Source organism: Hylobates moloch, unplaced genomic scaffold, assembly GCF_009828535.3.
Source record: "Hylobates moloch isolate HMO894 unplaced genomic scaffold, HMol_V3 SCAFFOLD_12, whole genome shotgun sequence".
Taxonomy (NCBI): domain Eukaryota; kingdom Metazoa; phylum Chordata; class Mammalia; order Primates; family Hylobatidae; genus Hylobates; species Hylobates moloch.
This window is the reverse complement of record NW_026652287.1, coordinates 72,975,566-72,999,094: the sequence shown is the minus strand read 5'-3', so window position 1 is coordinate 72,999,094 and position 23,529 is coordinate 72,975,566. Positions and strand designations below refer to the sequence as shown.

The 23,529-nt window shown below is 36.3% G+C and overlaps 1 long non-coding RNA gene across 1 annotated transcript in view; it reads right to left on the bottom strand.

The window, feature by feature from the left end:
* Positions 1 to 23,529, bottom strand: part of LOC131380885 (uncharacterized) — a 126,619-nt gene that overhangs the window by 37,908 nt on the left and 65,182 nt on the right. The window contains exon 4 of the long non-coding RNA XR_009209153.1: positions 23,078 to 23,203. This is a non-coding gene — a long non-coding RNA (uncharacterized LOC131380885). The remainder of the gene's footprint in view (positions 1 to 23,077; positions 23,204 to 23,529) is intronic.

Here is a 23,529-nt window from a genome sequence, read left to right as displayed (position 1 = left end):
AAAAGGCAGTCTTATTCTCAATATACATTTTATCACCCAATCTGCCCCTGACATTAAATAAAACTCCAAAAATTAAATTCCAGCCCTCAAACCCCACAACAGGACTTAATTAACCTCACCTTCAAGGTGTACAATAATAGAGTAGACGCAGCCAAGTAGCAATGTATTTCTGAATTGCAATTCCTTGCCTCCACTGTGAGACAAACCCCAGCCACGTCTCCAGCACACAAGAACTCCAAATGCCTGAACCACAGCTGCCAGGGGTTCCTCCAGAACCTCCTCCCCCAGGAGCTTGCTACAAGTGCCAGAAATCTGGCCACTGGGCCAAGGAATGCCCACAGCCCAGGATTCCTCCTAAGCCGTGTCCCATCTGTGCGGGACCCCACTGAAAATCAGACTGTTCAACTCACCTGGCAGCCACTCCCAGAGCCCCTGGAACTCTGGCCCAAGGCTCTCTGACGGACTCCTTCCCAGCTCTTGGCTTAGCAGCTGAAGACTGACACTGCCCAATCACCTCAGAAGCCTACAGGACCATCACAGACGCTCTGGGTAACTCTCACAGTGGAGGGTAAGCCCGTCCCCTTCTTAGTAAATACAGAGGCTACCCACTCCACATTACCTTCTTTTCAAGGGCCTGTTTCCTTTGCCTCCATAACTGTTGTGGGTATTGACGGCCAGGCTTCTAAACCTCTTAAAACTCCCCAACTCTGGTACCAACTTAGAAAACATTCTTTTATGCACTCTTTTTTAATTATCCCCACCTGCCCAGTTCCCTTATTAGCTACAGCCACACCTCATTGCTGCCCTTTTCCCCAGTTCAAAGCTTCCTTCGCATCCTCCTCTAGTATCCCCCCACCTTAACCCACAAGTATAAGATAACTCTACTCCCTCCTTGGCAACTGATCATGCACCCCTTACAATCTCATTAAAACCTAATCACCCTTACCCCCCTCAATGCGAATATCCCATCCCATATCACACTTTAAAAAGATTAAAGCCTGTTATCACTCGCCTGCTACAGTATGGCCTTTTAAAGCCTATAAACTCCCCTTACAATTTCCCCATTTCACCTGTTCTAAAACCAGACAAGGTTCACGGGTTAGTTGAAGATCTGTGCCTCATCAACCAAATTGTTTTGCCTATCCACCCCGTGGTGCCAAACCCATATACTCTCCTATCCTCAGTACCTCCCTCCACAATCCATTATTCTGTTCTAGATCTCAAACATGCTTTCTTTACTATTCCTTTGCACCCTTCATCCCAGCCTCTCTTCGCTTTCACTTGGACTGACCCTGACACCCATCAGGCTCAGCAAATTACCTGGGCTGTATTGCTGCAAGTCTTCACAGGCAGCTCCCATTACTTCAGTCAAGCCCAAATTTCTTCCTCATCTGTTACCTATCTCGGCATAATTCTCATAAAAACACATGTGCTCTCCCTACTGATTGTGTCCGGCTAATCTCCCAAACCCCAATCCCTTCTGCAAAACAACAACTCCTTTCCTTCCTAGGCATGGTTAGATACTTCCGACTTTAGATACCTGGTTTTGCCATCCTAACAAAACCATTATATAAACTCACAAAAGGAAACCTAGCTGACCCCATAGATCCTAAATCCTTTCCCCACTCCTCTTTCCGTTCCTTGAAGACAGCCTTACAGACTGCCCTCACCCTAGCTCTCCCTAACTCATCCCAACCCTTTTCATTACCCACAGCCAAAGTGCAGGGGTGTGCAGTCAGAATTCTTACACAAGAACCAGAACTGCGCCCTATAGCCTTTTTATCCAAACAACTTGACCTTACTGTTTTGCCTAGCCCTCAAGTCTGTGTGTGGTAGCCGCTGCTGCCCTAATACTTTTAGAGGCCCTTAAAATCACAAACTATGCTCAACTCACTCTCTACAGCTCTCATAACTTTCAAAATCTATTTTATTCCTCACACCTGATGCATATAATTTCTGCTCCCCCAGCTCCTTCAGCTGCACTCACTCTTTGTTTAGTCTCCCACAATTACCACTGTTCCTGGCCTGGACTTCAATCCGGCCTCCCACATTATTCCAGATACCACACCTGACCCCCATGACTGTATCTCTCTGATCCACCTGACATTCACCCCATTTCCCCATATTTCCTTCTTTCCTGTTCCTCACCCTGATCATGCTCGGTTTATTGATGGCAGTTCCACCAGGCCTAATCGCCACACACCAGCAAAGGCAGGTTATGCTATAGTACAAGGCACTAGTTCGCCTCTTAGAACCTCTCATTTCCTTTCCATTGTGGAAATCTATCCTCAAAGAAATAACTTCTCAGTGTTCCATCTGCTATTCTACTACTTCTCAGGGATTCCTCAGGCCCCTTCCCTTTCCTACACATCAAGCTCGGGGATTTGCCCCTGCCCAGGACTGGCAAATTGGCTTTACTCATATTCCTCAAGTCAGGAAATTAAAATACCTCTTACTCTGAGTAGACACTTTTAATGGATAGGTAGAGGCCTTTCCCACAGGGTCTGAGAAGGCCACCACGCTCATTTCTTCCCTTCTGCAGACATAATTCCTCGGTTTGGCCTTCCCACCTCTATACAGTCGATAGCAGACTGGCCTTTATTAGTCAAATCACCCAACCAGTTTTTTAGGCTCTTGGTATTCAATGAAATCTTTATATCCCTTACTGTCCTCAATCATCAGGAAAAGTAGAACGGATTAATGGTCTTTTAAAAACACACCTCACCAAGTTCAGCCACCAACTTAAAAAAGACTGGACAATACTTTTACCACTTGCCTTTCTCAGAATTTGGGCCTGTCCTCAGAATGCTACAAGGCACAGCCCATTTGAGCTCCTGTATAGATGCTCCTTTTTATTAAGCCCCAGTCTCATTCCAGACACCAGACCAACTTGGACTGTGCCCCAAAAAACTTGTCATCCCTACTATCTTCTGTCTAGTCATACTCCTATTCACCATTCTCAACTACTCATACATGCCCTGCTCTTGTTTACACTGCCGGTTTACACTGTTTCTCCAAGCCACCACAGCTGATATCTCCTGGTGCTATCCCCAAACTGCCACTCTTAACTCTTGAAGTAAATAAATAGTGGCAGGGCTATGCTGAATCTCCTTAGGCACTCTCTAATCAGATGTCCTGGGTCCTCCCAATTCTTAGACCTTTAATACCTGTTTTTCTCCTTATCTTATTCCATTTAGTTTTTCAATTCATACAAAACCGTATCCAGGACATCACCAATAATTCTAAATGACAAATGTTTCTTCTCACAGTCCCACAGTATCACCCCTTACCATAAAATCATCCTTCAGCGTAATCTCTCCCAATCTAGGTTCCCACACTGCCCCTAATCCCACTCGAAGCAGCCCTGAGAAACATCGCCCATTATGTCTCCATACCACCCCCAAAAATATTTGCCATCCCAACACTTTACCATTATTTTGTTTTATTTTTCTTATTAATATAAGAAGACAGGAATGTCAGGCCTCTGAGCCCAAGCTAAGCCATCATATCCCCTGTGACCTGCTTGTACACATCCAGATGGCCGGTTCCTGCCTTAACTGATGACATTCCACCACAAAAGAAATGAAAATTGCCTGTTCCTGCCTTAACTGATGACATTATCTTGTGAAATTCCTTCTCCTGGCTCAAAAGCTCCCCTACTGAGCACCTTGTGAACCCCACTCCTGCCCGCCAGAGAACAACCCCCCTTTGACTGTAATTTTCGTTTACCTACCCAAATCCTGTAAAACGGCCCCACCCCATCTCCCTTTGCTGACTCTCTTTTCGGACTCAGCCCACCTGCACCCAGGTGAAATAAACAGCCTTGTTGCTCACACAAATCCTGTTTGGTGGTCTCTTCACAGAGACGCGACTGAAAATCAGCAGAGTAAAAAACAACCCACAGAGTGGGAGAAAATATTTTCAAACTATGCCTCAGACAAAGGACTAACATGCAGAATTACAAGGAACTCAAACAAATAAGCAAGATAAAAACTAATAACCCCATCAAAAAGTGGGCAAAGGTCATGACTAGACAATTCTCAAAAGAAGATATACAAATGGCCAACAAATATATGAAAACATTATCAACATCACTAATTATCAAGGAAATGAAATTAAAACCATAATGAGATACCACCTTACTCCTGCAAGAATGGCCATAATTTAAAAATCAAAAAATAATAGATGTTGGCATGGATGTGGTGAAAAGGGAACACTCCTACACTGCTAGTGGGAATGCAAACTAGTAAAACCACTATAAAAAACATTATGGAGGCTCCTTAAAGAATTTAAAGTAGAACTACAATTTGAACCCAGAAATTCCAGTACTGAGGTATCTACCCAAAAGGAAAGAAGTTATTATATGAAAAGTATACTTGTACATGCAAGTTGATAGCAGCACAATTCACAATTGCAAAAATATGGAACCAACCTAAATGTCCATTGGCCAATGAGTGGATAAAGAAAATGTAGTATATATACACCACAGAATACTACTCAGCCATTAAAAACATGAAATAATGACATTTTCAGCAACTTGGATGCAATTGGAAACCATTATTCCAAATGAAGTAACTCAGGAATGGAAAACCAAATACAGCACATTCTCACTTACACTGGTAACTAAGTTATGAGACTGCAAAGGCATAGGAATGATATAATGGACTTTGGGGACTGAGGAAGAAGGATGGGAGGGGGGTGAGGGATAGGAGACTAAACACTGGGTATAGTGTACACTCCCTGGGTGACAGGTGCACCAAAATCTCAGAAATTGCCATTAAAGAACTTATCCATATAACTAAACCTACCTGTTCCCCCAAAACTATTGAAATAATAAAAAAAAGAAATAAAAAGAATTATAGTAGACTTCCTGTCAGAAAGCAAGCAAGTAAAGAAGAGTGAAGTGAAATATTTAAATTGCTGAAAGAAATAAGCCACCAGTTTAGATTTCTATACGCAGTAAAATTATTTAAACTGAAGGAAAAATACAAATGGTCAACAAATTCTCTAAGGATTCTCTTAGACAAACAAAAATTAAGGACTCTATTAAACAAACAAAAACTAAGGGAATTCATTGCTAACACACCTGACCTACAAGAAAAGTAAGAACAAGAAGTTATTTGGAGAGAAGGAAAATGATATAGAGTAGAAATTCCAATCGATTTTTTTAAGGAAATTTTATTTTTTTCAATCTTAACTGTTATAATTTTTAAAAATTATATAGTAGCCATGCACTGAATTATAGGATATAGATTAGTGAAATGAATGACAGCAATGACATAAACGATGGGAGGGAGGAATTGGGAATACTCTATTATAAGTTACCTGCACCATTCATGACGTGGTATAGTGTTACTTGAAAGTGAACTTAGATTAGTTAAACATGTATATGACAAATTCTAGTGTAACCACTACCAAAATTTATAAAGAAATGTAATTGATATGGGATATGAGAGAAAATGAAATGCTCAATTATAGCCAAAGGGGCAAAAAAGATTAGAAAAAAGCAACAAAGAAATAGCACCACATAAAGAAATAGTTACAAATATGGCAGATATTGATCCAACATAAAAACAATCACTTTGAGTGTGAATTGTCTAAATATACTAATTAAAAGACAGAAATAATCAGATTAGAGAGGAAAAAGAAAAACAACACCATGGGATTTATGAGAAATTCACTTGAATAGAAAAACTCAAATATGTTAGAAGAAAAGAGATGGCAAAAAATACAACATGCTAACACTAATTTTAAAAGGGCCTATATTGATTTCAGACAAAGCCGACTTTACAACAAGAATCAAGAAGGGCATTACATAAAAATAAAAAGGTTGTTTCCTCAAGAGGACACTGGACAATCTTTAATGTACATGTACCTAAACACGAGTATCAACACGTGAAGCAAAAACTGACTAACTGCAAAAAGAAATAGATTAATCCAGTATTTTAGTTGGATACCTCTTTACCCCTCTGTAAGTAACAGGTAGATAGAACAAGCAGACAGAAAATTAGTAAGTATACAGTTTACCTAAACAACACTCTCAGTTAACTCAATCCAGTTAACATTTACAGAATACTCCATCCAACAACAGAATATATTCTTCTCAAGCTCCTGTAAAGCACTCATCAACGAATAGAAATTTAAACACAGTATATTCTCAAACCGCAGTAGAATCAAACTAGAAATCAATAACAAATAATAGCTTAAAAATCCTCACATATTTGGAAATTAAACAATATTTCTGTAGGTAACATTTTGGACAAATAAGCCTCAAGTGATATTTTAAAATATGTTGAACTAAATGAAAATAAAAATACAACTTAATGAAACGTGTGGGATGCAGCAATAGCATTACTTTGACAGAAATTAAAATGTGTATATTAGAACATATGGTACATCTTAAATTAGTAAACTAAGCTTATGCTTGAGAAGACTAGCAAAGAAAGGGCAATAAGGGCAATATTAGCCTAAAGCAAATAGAACACAAAGAAATAATATAAACTTCATCAGAATTCAATAAAATTGTAAACTAAAAAATCAATAGAGTAAATTACACAAAAAACCAAAGCTAGTTCTTTGAAAGATCAATAACATTGACAAATTTCTAGCCAGGTAGGCCAACCAAAAGTAAGAGAGAGAAGACAGAAATTGCTGACTACAGAAGAGAAAAAGAGATCACCACTACGTACCACCTGGATATTAAAAGAATAATAAAGAAATACTATAAACACCACTATGCCCACAAAATTTTGTAACTTAGGCAAAACAGACCACCTTTTTAAAAGATGCAAACTACTAAGATAAAGACAAGGAGAAATAATTAGCCTAAATGGCCACTATCATTAAAAATATTAAATAATTGGCCTATATCATTAAATAAAATTAAGGAAATTACATGATTGGCCTATATTATTAAAGAAGTTAAATAATTAATAACCTAAGAAAAAAAAACAAAGCAGCAGACTCAGATAATTTCACTGGTAAAATCTACCAGTGAATTCTCTTTAATAAATAAGTGATAGCAATTTACCAACATCTCTTCCAAAGAATCAGAGGGAATACTTCTAACTCATTCTATGGGGCTACCATCACCAAAATAACAGAACTAAATAAACATTTAACAGGAGGAAAATTGCATACCAATATATGTTTTAATAACAGGTGCAAAACCCTCAATAAAATATTAGCAAATCTTATCCAGCAATCTATAAAAGAATTATAAACCACCATTATATCAGATTTATTCCAGATATACACAGCTAGTTCAATGACAAAGTCACTACAGTCCACCATATCAATAGGCTCAAGAAAAAAAACATCGGTGGAGAAAAACCATTTGAAAAAATCCAATTTATTTATCATAAAATATCTTAGCAAATAAAAATAGAGGAGAACTTTTTCAACTTGATAAAGAATCTCTACAAAAGCCTTACAACTAATGTTATATTTTATGGTGAGAATCTGTATGGTTTTCTCTGAAGATCATGGACAATGTAAATATATCCTCTCTCACCAGTCTTATTCAATTTATATTGGGAATTAGATAACAGGAAAAAATAAAAGTTATACAGATTGAGAGGAAGAAAAACAAAAACTGTTTCACTTAGCAGATAACATGATTGTCTATGAAGAAAATCCCCCCAAAATAAACAAACCAGAAAACTCCAGGAAATAAGTTTATATAGCATGGTCACAAGATACAAGTTCAACATACAAATGTAATTGCTTTCGTATAAACCAGCAGTGAATATTTGGAACTTGAGATCAATTTTTTTAAAAAGCACAATTTACAAGAAGCATTCCAAAAAAATAAAATACGTGCACATTCATTAAAATATACACAGAATCTATATGTAGAAAACCATAAAATCCTGATAAAATAAATTTAACAATAAACAAATGCAGATATAATTTGTATTTATGGATTGGAAGACTCAATAGTGTTAAAATACCAATTTTTTACATCTTGAGCTATAGATTCAACACAATCCTAGTCAAATTCCCAGTAAGTTATTTGTAGTTTTTGAAAAATTGTTTCTAAATTTAAAAGGAGAAAAAAAATCTAGAAAATCCAGCACAATATTAAGAACAAATTTGAAAACTTCACGTTACCTGATTTCATGGTTTGCTATAAAGCTATAATAATCAAGAGCACATATTATGGAATGAAATAGAAAGTCGCAATAAGACTCACATAAATATAAACTAATGTTAGACAGTACCCCCAAAAAAGGCAATTCAACAAAAGTTTCTAGTGTAAGTGGACCTATAATATGCAAAGAAAAGAATCTAGACACAGACTTGCCACCTTTTACAAAAATTAACTCAAAATGTACCATACATCTAAATGTAAAATGGAAAGTGATAAAGCTTCGAGAGAATCTGGGTGACCTGGGTTTGCCAATATATTTTTATATAAATATAGCTAAAAGCATGATTCACAAAGAAAATATTGGTAAGTTGAACTTCAAGTAAATAAAAAATTTCTTCTCCGTGAAAGAGACAGTGGAGAGAATCAAAAAACAGGCTAAAACCTGTGATAAAATGGTTGCAAAAGACATATCTGATAAAAGACTTATATTCCAAACAAACAAAAAACTGAAACCTCAACAATAAGAATACAAACATCCTAATTTGAAAGTGGGCAAAAAAATTACACAGCCACCTGGCCAAAAAAAGATATAGAGTACTAACAGCAAAAATGATGGCAAAAGTAACTCCACAGTCCCATTCATCCACAGAAACATCAAAAAATTAAGTAAAACTGTCAGAATCAATATTGTCAAAACACTAAAGAGTAGTCAAAGCTTTACAGCAATCAAGTGAATGCTGAAAGAAGAAAAAGCAACTGTTAAGTAACAAGAAAACTTCACAGCATTTTTACTTGTCCTTACTACACTCCCCTATTCAATTCAGAGCTGATCTTGAAGATGGCAGCCCATAGTCCAAATATGAAACACTGTTCCCTGGTTATAGAGAGAGCAGATCAGAATCTGTTCTTAAAGAATTGCATTTGTCTGTTTTGACCTATTTAAAAGCTGCCTGAAGGCTCAGCACAAGTAACATGTCTTAGTTTTCCCTTACTCAGAATTACTCAAAATAGAGTCACCTATCATTTCTCAAAAACATTGTAAAGCACATAAACAACTTGCTGCCAACTGGGGCAAAATATTACATTTGAGGCAAAAAATAAATAAATAAAGTGTGTCAAAAGCCTGGAAGGAAAAGCTGAGGAGAATATTTTTGGGGAAAATTGTGACATCCAAAAGGGCAAGGCTATTTGGAAAGCCATGCATACGTGCATGCCCAGGGCAGAATTCATACTCAGAAAGACCTGAGAAAACCCTACATTTTGATCTCTGTTTGATCTATAGTCAGCAGAAGCAGGAAGTGAAAGCTAAGATGGAGTTGTAAACTGGCTGCCTGGCTAAAGTGTTGAAAGAGTGCTGCAGCATAGAACTAAGCGACAAAAATGGGAGTTTCCTTCCCTCACTTCCTTCCTTCCTTCCTTCTTTCCTTCCTTCCTTCCTTCCCTCCTTCCTCCCTCCCTCACTGCCTCCCTCCTTTCCTCTCTCCCTCTCTCCCTTCCTCTCTTCTCTTCTCTTCTTTCTTTTTCTTTCTTTCTTTCCTTTTTCTGTCTTTTTCTTTCTTTCTCTCTTTCCTTTTTCTTTCTTTCTCTCTTCTTTCATTTCCTTTCTTCTTCTTCGTTTTAGTTATGTTGTTTTCCTTTATTATTCAGTGAGAAATATTTTATAATCTCTCATGTGATTTTTTCCCATTAATATAAGAGTTATTCAGGTTAATTTATAAATATTTTGGAATTTACTTAATACCTTACTGTTACTGATCCCTAATTTAATACCATTGAAGATAAGAAACAAAACTTTGTATGCTTTAATCCTTGAAATTTATCAAGATATGTTTGTGTTTTTTGTCCCACCATATAATATATGTACAGGTATAGTTTACCAACTCTAATACTGATATAGTATACTAATAATATACTAGTACTATTAGAATTAGCATACTAATACTCTACTATTAGTATTAGTATATCAGTACTATTAGTATTAGCATACTAATATTACTAGTATACAAATATTGCTAGTATACTAATACTATGTAATTGTATATAATTGTATTAGTATTAGTATACCTATACTAATCCTATTATACTATTAATATTATACATATACTATTAGTATGCTATACTAATAGTATAATAGTACTAGTATAGGTATACTAATATATAGGTGTACTATTATATAGGTATATTAGGTATATAGTTATACTAATATATAATATACTAATGCATACGTATAATACTAATAGTATAATAGGATTAGTATAGGTATACTAATAAAATTCTAATACTGCTATGATAATATGTATTGTATGTGTATAATACTAATAGCATAATAGGATTAGTATAGGTATACTATTAGTATAGTGTAATAGTATTAGTATAGGAATACTAATAGTATAATAGTTTTAGTATAGGTATACTAATACTAATACAATTCCAACACTGCTATAGTATCAGAGCTGCTAACTCATATATGTGTACATATATTCTATGGTAGGCCATAAAACAGAATTCAATATAGAATTGAACAATTAAGTTAAAGGATGGTGAATAGAGGGGATCCAGGCTTCTCACTTTCGGAGTGGGAATTTACAGATAAGCAACGTGATGAGATCAGAATAATTGATGTGGTAATGGGTTACAGTTGAAGACATCAACAGACATTCATATTTAACTTATAAAGAGACAGTTCCAAACACATACTTATATAAAGATATTTGTACATACAAAAGTTAGCATATACATAAATGTTTCCTTGCTCTGTCAGCTGAGAGGGCCTAGAAGAAATGTTACACCCCAGTAGGGATAAACAACTCACTTCGCACCCAGATATTGGTTTCTAATATCATTCTCCATGAAAAATAACCAGGGCTTCTTGGAAAAAAAAAAAAATGGCTAATACTGGGAATGTGGTAGGAAATACAGAAAGAAAGAAAAACAGGGAACACAAAAAGCAAGCGAAACACAGAAATACAGAAGAGGAGTCTGGAGTATCCTGCTCCAGAAAATAAGAAAGTGCAAAAAAGAAAGGAAAAAAAGGGAACACAAAAAGCAAGTGAAATAACTTGCAATGACCAAAGTTAGAACAATTTGAACAAGAAAATATATAAAATGATATTAGATGTAACTCAAAGTTTCAACATATATCTATGAAATCATACTGATAAAAATAATTGATTGAATAAATAAGATGGGAAGGGAGGACAAATCTCAGGAGAAAAGGTGAAACTATTAACTCCTTAAGTTTGGGCTTCACATAGGGATATTCTTCAAAAGAGCACAGAATTTAAAGTGAGAAATCAGAAGAGTAACTTTATAGTGGAGAAAACTGACAAATGCTTTCTCCTCCAGGTGATCAAGGTCAACATCAATAGTGCTAAGTCAAATTGATATTGTATGTCCTTGGTTGATGAGACGAGAAGGGCACTTTGCCTCTATAATCTTCCTTCCAAAAACCTATAACCTATTAAAAAACGTCAGATATATCTCAACAGAGGAACGTTCTGAAACATACATGACCAACACTTCTCAAAATTATCAAGATTATGAAAAACAAGGAAAGTTTAAGAAACTGTCACAACCAAGAGAAGCCTTAAGGAGATATTGACAGCTAAGCGTAATGTGGTGTCCTGGTTGGGGATCCTAGAATGGGATCTTTCCATTAGATAAAAATGAAGAAAATCTGAGTAAAGTATGGGCTTAATTAAACTCTTTTCATTGTAATAACTATAGCATACTAATGTAAGATATTAATCACAGGGGTAACTAGGATTGAGATATATGCAAACACTCCATACTACCTTCACAATTTTTATGTAAATCCAAAACTGATTTATTTACCTTATTTATATTATTATTATAATTATATTTAGAGACTGGGCCTTGCTCTCTTGCCCAGACTAGAGTGCAGTGGCATGATCATAACTGAATGCAGCCTGGAACTCCTGGGTTTAAGCCATCCTTCTGTCTCACCCTGTTGAGTAGGTAGGACTACAGGCACGTGCCACCATGCTCAGCTAATTTTTATCATCATTTTTCTGTAAAGACAGGGTCTCACTAAGTAGCCCAGGCTGGTCTCCAATTCCTGGCCTCAAGCAATCCTCCCACCTCAGCCTCCCAAATTGCTAGGATTAGAGACATGAGCCACTGCACCCAGCCCCTAAACTGCTTTAAAAATAAAGTTCAATTTTAAAAAATATATAAGCTTCCATCCCCCTCAATAAACACAATCTCACACACACACACTTTTTCCATGTGAAGGAGTGTGAAGATGGGGAGAGCTCCTCAACACTAAGCAACAGAGGTTCTTGAGGGGAATGTATATAGAGGCAGCATCTATACAAAAGATAATCATCCAATTAGTGATTCCATGACTGGGTTGAATGGCCATCGTCATGCTGTGCATGTTTAAGACTAGAGAGTGTTCATTATTAGGGTTTGTTATTTTCTACCCCTCTCCCAGTGGTGGACACCACAGAAGGACATAGACATTTAGAAATTCTAAACAGATATTATTCTGACCTTTATTTCTGTTCACATCCCTGCAGATACTAATGTGTTCACTTCTCCCTTGCTACTCACAATTTGGTGTTCATACAGTTCTTCTTGAGCCTGATGACACCAGAAGCCTTAGGACCTATGATTAATGCAGTAAAAGAAGCCACACTCTTCATTAGTCAAGCCGAACAACTTGCATGAACTGTGATGAACCCCTGCTGCTACCACAACAGTAGCTCTGAGATATATTGATAAGATCTTTCTATAGCCCTGAATTCTTCATCCATGCCTTAATGTAGTTATTCCACATAAACGTCTATAAAGAGAAGACTAGTTGTAAAATGCTTTTACTTGCAAATGCAATAGGTTATCTACAAATTGGCTGATGGCACCTGTCAAGTAGGCGGGAGACGTTTTATACAACAATAAGAGGACTTCTACTTCCAGTTAGAATTTTAAAAGTAATAATGTTGGGAGAACTATAAAGCTGGAAATAAGCTGAATAAACTACACAACAATAAAAAAATGCAGACAGTTAAGAATGCAAAGAAATCTAAATGACCTAATATCCAGACAGTGACAAGCCGTTTCTTTTTTTTTTTTATTGAGACGGAGTCTCGCTCTGTCGCCCAGGCTGCAGTGCAGTGGCGCGATCTCAGCTCACTGCAAGCTCCGCCTCCCGGGTTCACGCCATTCTCCTGCCTCAGCCTCTCCGAGTAGCTGGGACTACAGGCGCCCGCCACCACGCCCGGCTAATTTTTTTGTATTTTTAGTAGAGACGGGGTTTCACCGTGGTCTCGATCTCCTGACCTCGTGATCCGCCCGCCTCGGCCTCCCAAAGTGCTGGGATTACAAGCGTGAGCCACCGCGCTCGGCCGCCGTTTCTATAAGAAAACATATCACCACTGTGTTTATTCCTGGTGAAGAAGAAGAAGAAATAATTGATTGAGGACAGAATAAACCAAATAAATGTATATCAAACTTTTTGTGGCTACATGTGAGCTAATACGATGAATTAGAATCCCAAAGAGCCCCAGCCACAGGGCAACATGTATTCACCTACCAATTCTCTTCATAGACTCCAGTCACTAGACTTCCTGCCTCACCAAGGGAGTTGGGGGAAACGTGATCAACAGAGTTCAGGGTTTTGAGGAAGTAGACTAAAAATTCTGCACTAGAGCAGGAGTAGAAGGAAAGGGGAACAAAAGCTATGCTACCTCAGAAACACTTCTGAAGGTTATAGCTTGGAGACATAGGCACACTAGACAAATTCAGGAGTAGTTGGCCAAAGACTGAGTTAAAAAGGTAAAGAAACTGAGAGGACCTCCTTGAGGCAGGTGGGGCCTTCCCCTAGGAAAAAGCAACATCTGACTGAAGAATGGAGTTGGGACAAAATATCTGAGAGAGATTTCTATAAAAGGATAAATCAACAGCTACAGAAAGCTGGGAGCCTGCATACATAAATATATATATTTTAAAAGACTGATAACCATTTAAAACAAAATAATAAAATGAATTGTGAGGTTTCTGCATATGGAATGGTGTCATATGTGATAGGAGCAAAAAGGGAGGAAAGGGTAAAGGAAATAATACCATTGAAAGGCTTACACATTTGCCATGAAGTCACATAATGTTATTTAAAGGGAGATTATGATGACGTAGACAGTTTATACTTTATAATAATTACTAAAACATAAAATAGAAAAGTATAGCTAATAAGCCAATAGAAGGATATAGCGGTAGGTACCCCAGCATTATTGTATTTTTCCCTGTTATCTTGGAGATTCCATATGATAAAATGAAATGCTAAAAAATGCCTGACTCTGAAAAGAAATCAGGAAAGGAAGCACAGAGAAACAAAGAATAGACAGAACAAATGTAAAACAAATATCAAGATAGTAGACTTAAATATAAACATATCCATTATGAAACTAAATATAAATGGACCAAGCATTCTAAATAAAGGCAGAGATTGTCAGATTAGATGAAAAATAACAAAAAAACACCTATATTTTACATACAAGAAATACTGCAGACTTCTGGTTTCAGTTCTGATATGTAAAGAGCCACTCCTATATTTAAAACCAGAAAAAGCTAGAAAAACTGAAAATCAGGGACTTTTTTGGACCCATAATAAAATTGGAGATCACAGGGCAAACCACCATCCTTCAGTCCAGAAAATCAGGCACATTTGAAAAGATAGAGCTGCGATCTGCCTACCTGAAGCAGAAACTACGGAAGCCAGAAACTGGCAGAAACACTTACTGGGAACTGGGATAAATTGTAGGAGGCCTATTATGGACTAGTTGAAGAGTAAGAAACTCCTAGGAGACACAGTCTTGGGGTGGAATGGGGGACAAACTTTCCTAAATTTCCTCTCCATGATTTCCACCAGTTTCTCACTTTGACAATCCACGAGAAATCCCCCCTGGTGACTGTCAGGGAAGGGCAAGAGTAGCTCTTGGGTACAATCATCACAATGTTTCCCCTAATCTTTTAGGCAAAGGACTTAGCCACAGTGCAAACTTCAAACTTTAGAAGAGAATTTCTCCTCCCTATTCCAGTCACTAGACTTCCTGTCTCACCAAAGGGAGTTGGGGGAATCATGGTCAACGGAGTTCAGGGTTTCGAGGAAATAGACTGAAAATTCTGTACTAGAACAGGAGTAGGAGGAAGGGGAATAAAAGCTATGCTATTTCAGAAACACTTGTGAAGGTCATACCTTGGAGATACAGGCCCACTAAATAGCAGATGAATGAGAAGATTACAAAATTCTGCCCTTCCCTTTATATTTGAGTATTACGCCAACAGGGATCCAGTGTAAAGATAGTGCATTACAGCCGAATGAGATGCAAAACAGGCTTTCTGAAGAAGAGTACATAGGGAAGCCCAAAGATAACAGGGAAAAATACAATAACACTTGGGTATCTACTGCTGTAATCAACACTAAGCACAGGCTAACTGTTAGTCAGATTAACACAAATCTCACACTAAGGGCGTATTTACCTTGTTTCCACCAGCTTCTCACAGAGAGATTTCCAGAATTTCCACCAGCTTCTCACAGTGATAATCGAAGAGGCATCTTCCACGTGACCCAGGCAGGGAAGGGAAAGAGTAGCCTAATGCAACATATCTGGCTTTCAACAACATTTACAAGTCCCAAAAGGGAAGTAAAAACACACTCTGGAGAAAGAAAACAGAGTTTCATCAGAACCACACTGAGATAAGAAACAGATATGGGAATCATCAGACAGGGAATTTAAAATAACTATGATTAATATGTTAAGGGCTCTAACGCCACAAGTGTATAACAAGCAAGAACAGATGGGTAATGTAAGCAGGGAGATGGAAACTGTAAAAAAAAGAGTCAAGAGGAAATGCTAGAAATAGAAAAACACAGACATAGAATTAAAGTATGCTTTCAACAAACTCACCAAAAAACTGGACATGGCCAAGGAAAGAATCAGTGCACTTGAAAACAGAACAATAGAACACTCCCAACTGAAATGCAAAGTGAAACAAGAATAGAAAACAAAACAGAACAGAACATCTTAAAATTGTGAGACAATACCAAAAGATATAACATATATGAAATTGGAATGTCATAAAGAGAAAAGAGAAAAAGAAACATTTAAAGTAACAATGACCAAAAATTTTCTAAAATTAGTGACAGACACCAGACCACAAATTCAGGAAGTTAGTACCAAGCAAGAGAAATACCACCCACCCCACACCAAAAAAAAAAAAACAAAAACAGGCCGGGCGCGGTGGCTCACGCTTGTAATCCCAGCACTTTGGGAGGCCGAGGCGGGCGGATCACGAGGTCAGGAGATCGAGACCACGGTGAAACCCCATCTCTCCTAAAAAAATACAAAAAAATTAGCCAGGCGTGGTGGTGGGCGCCCGTAGTCCCAGCTACTCGGAGAGGCTGAGGCAGGAGAATGGCGTGAACCCAGGAGGCAGAGCTTGCAGTGAGCCGAGATTGCGCCACTGCACTCCAGCCTGGGTGACAGAGTGAGACTCCATCTCAAAAAAAAATCAAAAACAAAAACATACGCACACACAAGCATATTATATTCAAATCGTCAAAGTTCAGAAAACAAGAAACATTTTAAATATAAGGCATAGATTGAATGTAAAAGGGCACATATGTATCTATTTCTATGTCTATATACACCATAAATACAGTAAGCATATGAAAGTCAATATGGCTATATTATTCTCAGGCAAATTAAGGAGTATAATCAGAAGTAGAGACATTTATTAATGATAAAAAGTCAGATTATTAGAGACGTACTAATGTACCTAAAACAGAGTATGTGAACCTAATAACAAAGATTCAAATTCATGAAGTGAAAATATAACTAAAGAAAGAAACAGACAAGTCCATAATTGCATTGGAAGTTTTAACATGCTCCTCTCAGTAATTGACAGAACAATGAAAGAAATGCTGTTTATGATGAAGAATATTTGAAAAACACTATCAACATCCTGTACCTAATTTATATTTATAGAAAACAACACCTATCAGAATCATAATATACATTTTTTAACTGCACACATATTATATGGTAGGCTATAAAACACATCTCAATAAATTTCAAAGGACTGAAAAATACGAAGTCTTGCTTTCTGACTACAATGGTGTTAAATTAGATTTCTAATTAAATTATATTAGAAATCAATAAGGATAAAATACAATGAAAATGTCTCAAATAATTTCAATATTTGAAATTAAGATACTCATTTCTGAATAACTCATAGGTCAAAAAAGAAATATGTAGGAAATTAGAAAATATTTGTTACCAAATAATAATGAAATACAACATAGAATTAGTGGAATGGAGATAGATATGGCTATAATAAAGAGAAAGACTCCATTTTTGATGTTTCACTACTGACGGCTTACAAGCCTATCCTCCCCCTTCCTCTTTTGTCCTACATCTAGCCAAGCTAATTAAAAAGTTTATGTACCTCTTCCATGGTACTAGCAGAACATTCATATCACCGAAGCTCAGACCCATTTGCACAGGCATGAAATCTTCCCATTCCCACCTCTTAGCCATACTAAAAATTAACTCACTCTCTCTGTTTCCCTCAAGTTACCTAAACTGTCTTGAGCTTGTCCTACTTTACCCAGAAAATCCCCCTATATAGGTAATAACCCTTTTCACAGCCTACTGGTGTTTGTGATGTCACCAGTCTCAACTTCTCACAGTTTTGAGTGGAGAGTTAATCTCACTTTTGGCAATCAGCCACAATCAACTGTGTCGAGTAACATGTACAGCTAAAAAATACAGCTATATGGCTATGCTTGAAAAGAAAATGGTCCAAGGTAACATTCAAAGCTTTTAACTCAAGAAGTTAAAAGAGTGGCAATTCCAAAATTATTAGAACAAAATGAAATGAAAAAAATAACAGCAAGAGTAAATAAAATGGAAAGACAATCAAGCAATGCCAAAAATTAGTTTCTTGTAAAAATGAAGAAAATTGATAAAAAATTAGAAAGACTGGTTAATAATAATGTGTGTGTGTGTGAGAGAGAGAGAGAGAGAGAGAGAGAGACTGATGAGACTAATTCCCAATATCAGGAACAAAAGAGAGGAAATTACCAAAGATTCTACAGATATCAAAGGTGGTATTGTGGATAAAGTAATGCTAAGAATTAGATGATTTAGATAAAATAGGCAATCTCCTAGAAAATCACAATTATGAAAAGTACACAAAAAATAGAAAATGCAAATATATCTACATCTGGAAACTTTATACACAGTTGTTAGGAATATAAATTTGTATAGCTTTTTAGACTGTCAATCTCTTATGAAGTTAAACCATCATTCACCCAATGACTCATCAATTTCACTTGTATTTATACAAGAGAAATGAAAACATATATTCAAAAGACTTATTCAAGAATATTCATAGTAGTCATTATAGCCAAATACTGGAGAAACATTTTTCTGCAACAAGTGAATGAAGATAAAATTGCTGATGTTTTATACTATAAAATATAGTATATACCCATAGCATATATAGGGTTTGCTGCTATTTGGGCTTTCAAGCATCTCCTGGGGGTCCTGGAATGTATCTCCTGCAGAAAAGGCATGATTACTTATAAGTAGCATTACTTATTTGCATAGTAAGAAAAATCATGCTTTATCTGCAAGAGGTATATACCAAGACCCACAGAAGATGCTTGAAACCCCAAATAGCAACAAATCCTATATATACTGCCATGTTTTTGTCTTATGCATGTATACCTGTGATGAGGTTGAAATTATAAACTTAGGCAAAGAGATTAACAACAATAACTAATAATAAAATAGAACACTTATAGCAATATGCCAGCATCACTACTCTTGTGCCTTGGGGCCGTTATTAAGTAAAATAAGGGTTACTTGAACAAAAGCACTATGATACCATCACAGTCCATCTAATAACCAATGATGGCCACTGAATGATTAATTGGCAGGTAGACTATGCAGGATGGACATTCCGGACCAAGGGATAATTCACATCCCAAGAAGGATGGAGTAAGATGGCACAAAATTTCATCATGCCACTCAGAATGCCGTGCAACTTAGAAGTTATGAATTTTTTATTGCTGGAATGTTTTATTTAATATTTTTAGGCTTGGTTGATTGCATGTAACTAAACCATAGAAATTGAAACCATGAGGCTGGGCACAGTGGCTCATGCCTGTTAATTCCAGCACTTCAGAAGGCCGAGGCGGGCAGATCACCTGAGGTCGGGAGTTAGAGGCCAGCCTGACCAACATGGAGAAACCACATCTCTACTAAAAAATACAAAGTTATCTGGGCGTGGTGGCACATGTCTGTAATCCCAGCTACTCGGGATGCTGAGGCAGGAGAATCGCTTGAACCTAGGAGGCGGAGGTTGCAGTGAGCCAAGATCGTGCCATTGCACTCCAGCCTAAGCAACAAGAGTGAAACTCTGTTTCAACAAAAAAAAAAAGAAAAGAAAAAGAAAAAAAGAAACTGAAACATTGAAACCATGGATAAGGAGGACCTAATACACAATGTCATAATACTCAGTAAGAAAAAACATGACCCGCTGATAATGTAACAAAATGAATGAATTCAAAAACTATTATGTGGAGTAAAAGAAGCATGATATATAGTCTCTATGAAGGCCAAAAAGGAATTAGAAAGCGTTTGCCAATGCCAGAGGAGGGTAGAGTTTGAGGTGGGGATTGAATTGAAAGTGGCACTAGGGAGCTTCTTGCAGAGATGAAAATGTTCTGTATCTTGATCAGGATGGTGGTTACACAGATATGTACACTTATAGAAACTTGTCAAACTAAATATTTATAGTGTATTTATTTTTTTGTAACTGATACTTCCATTAAAATAAAAAAATTAATGAATATTTCTACTTTTTTCCTAAAGAGTTCCAAAGCATTTAACAAAAGTTCCACTTAGTCTCACACTCACCGCTCTTCAATTCACTCTTAAACTCATTGAAAGTTATTCAGAAGGCTTTTTGAAGCATCTTTTTAAAAAATCAATTCAATATTTCTAACTTCAATAAATGTACTTTTTAAATATCTTTATTGAATTTTAGGGATGCATCAGGATTTTCTCTGTTCTTGGGTCCTAGTGATCTGACAATTTGTACATGAACCACTTTCTACACAAACACTTTAAAATGTCATTTCAAAAATCTCAGAGCAGTATGCAAAAGAAGCTAATGACAACCAATCCGGTAGCAGCCGTTATAACAAAAGATGCTCATAGAAAATTTTCCCACTGAATCTGTTCTTCTCGACACGGTTGAAACCTTTTGATATTAAAGTGAACGATTGATTCAGTCAATAATAATAATTTTAATATTAAATGGCTTTTTACTAAAAGTCAGGTACTTTGCTAAACATTTTTGTATTTGTCCTTTCATGTAATTCTTCTAGTAAATCTATACATACTATTTTTACTTCCATTCAACAGAAAACTGTCTTAGAGAAATTAAATAAGTTGTTAAAAATTACATAGCTAATCAGTTTCAGAGCAAGCACTAGAACTAAAGAGGGTCAGCCTTCAATTCCTTGTGTTTAACTCCTATGCTGTAATAGTGCCCCAATTCAATTTAAATTCTTAATTCAGTAGAATAAAAAAAAAAGAGAGTAGCTCAGTTATCTAGAGGCAGAGTAGTGTAGTCTTAAGAGTGTGGTCTCTGGAGCCAGATTGCCTGGGCACAAATTTCTGCTATATGACCTTGAGCAAGTTACCTAATCTCCTTCTGTCTCAATCTTCTAATCTACAAAACGGATAGTATGGTCACAGTGTTGTCAGGATAATTAAATGAATTAATACATGCAAAGCAATAAGAACTGTTCCTGGCACACTGTAAGTCTATATAAAATTAGTTACTTTCGAAAAATTTGAATAAACTGAAGGAAAATTTGATTAAAAGAATTCCATTTGAATAGCTTCATTTATAAAAACTTCTCTCTGAATCTCATTGTTGTGTTCTTTGTGTGTGATGAGCTACAAGATTCTATTTTCAACCTTATTTCCTCTGTGAACCTTTGCTTAAGACTTAAAAAATTTCGGTGACATATCATCAGGTTGCTCTACTGCCTGTCCAATTCTATATTCCTTCTCTACCAAAACCCTCTTCTTTCTTTTACTCATAGCCATACTAGTGTACATATTTAATGACTGCAAGTTTTTTATCCCATCTCTGCAATATACTATTCATTACTCACATAACCTTATACAAATTACTCCTACTGCCTGGTGTCACAATTTCATTATCTGTAAAATGGGACCATGCTTCTGATTCAACTCACAAAGTTATTGTGCACATTGCCTAATTAATGAAGTAAAAGTGCTTCAAACAGCAGAATGCCTCATGCAGTTCTCAAATTTCACAAGGGTATTTTGTAGTCAGTAAAAGCTATATGTTTGTGATTCCGTCTCTGCAGGCTTTGTAGCCTTTTCTGGAAATGTGTCTGTGGGTGTGTCCCATCTCACTCTCTTTTATTCTGTCCCTCAAATGAATTGATGTACTAGAGAAACTTCAGAGACTTATTTTTGTTCTTTTAGAAGTATCTGTTTTGTAAAGAAGCTACATTATAAAAGTATGCTATGCCAAAATAATGAGAGATAGTATATTGCGATTTCACATCTTCTGGCAATATAAGAAACTAAAGAAATGAAACATGCAAAGCATATTTCTTGGATGTCTAATTAGTAATTCATCTATTTTTGAGAGCTCATAAAACTAAGAATTGTATTTTGTTTTGTTTTCACACATCACATCTTTCTCTCTCGTAATGGTGGTGGGTTTGCATGAAGATATTTATTACATTCTTTAGCTTAATGTCTCACAATCAGTGTGAATTCTATCAGGGACTGTAATGGAAGACACAACTATGGGCCAGAAAAATGTACCCTAATTACTTCCATTGAAATATTACAGTCCCAAAAAATGTAAAAAAGAATGAGGACATCAAGTAGGTCAATGCTGACATGGCACCTTGTCAGGCAGTCATAATGCACTGTAGTGTATTTGAAGATTATTCATTCAATCATGGAATTTTTATTGACTTCCATATGTGAGGGAATTTTCTAGATCCTGGTGACATAGAAGTAAACAAAGCAGAGAAATTTCTGCTTTTGGTAAGTTCGTGGTCTAACATGTACAGGAAACTTTCATTACACAAAAGAAACCTTATTTGACTTGGGTTGACTCAGTCTATCTCAAACCCTCATAAACTCTCCTCTTAGAAGAAAAATTAAAATATTAGTATCTCAGTGTTATTTGAAAGAGAATTTTGAAAATAGATGATAGAAAAAGCAGCTTTTTTGAATCTATGTCTTTTATCTGTTTAACATTTGCCTGAGCTAACAGCATTGTAAATGACTATCGTGCCTGGCATATACTCAACCTGCATAGATTGCCTAATAGACATTCTACTTGGGCATTACACATTATGTTTTTGAATTTTGAGTCATCACATGACTTCCCAAAGGATCTCAAGTTGTTACATTTAAGATTAATGAGGCATTGGATATCCATTAAGAAGGTATTTAAGAATATGCATTTAATTAAAATGAATTATATATATGAGGTAATGCCATTCAACCTTTTTAATTTAGAGAGATAAATCATGGCTATTTTACTCCTGAGAGGGATCCTAACTTTGGCAAATTGAATATTGATGTTAGAAGACCCAAATAATTAATTCTGGTCAGATTCATTCATAATAGGTATATCCTGAGACTTTGCCCACCAGAGAAAATTAATTATTTCTTTTTCAGTTGACTATGTGTATACACTTGCACATGTAATGAGCTAAAAGGAGTATTGCAATGACATTTATACATAATCCCTGAATACAAAGCAACTGGTAACATCAGTTCTCAAGAAAATACTGACCAGCCACAGCCTTAACTTATTCGTCAGCGTTAGCGACTCAGTATGAATGTTTTTTTTTTAAACTCGCACACTATTCATATGCAATACACTTACCATTTATTGACTCAGTAAGGCTTCCAGCGGCATTTTTTTCTGCTCAAGGGAAATGATGCTGGTACTTTAATTCTACCAGGTTTGCATTCAGAACTGTGTCATGCATCAAATGGGCACGGAAATACCCTGAAAGATAGAAATTACCTTGCTTTTTTTCTATGCCGTATGGTACCTCGTGCCAGTAGGCATTCTATCTATTTATGATGAGTTTAGTTGAGCCAACACTTAGTGACTAAAATGTTCTAATACTTTACTTGGATTAAGTTATAAAATCCTTACAACAACCATATCAGTTAGCTATTACTATTATCCTATTTATGTAGATAAGAAAACAGACTTAAGAGGTTAAAAAATGTTCTCAAGATCACAGAAATAGTATATGATAAAGCCTGGATTCAAACTGACAATCTGACTACCAAAGCTGCCTAAGATTTTGCTGTTCTGGTGTGTTA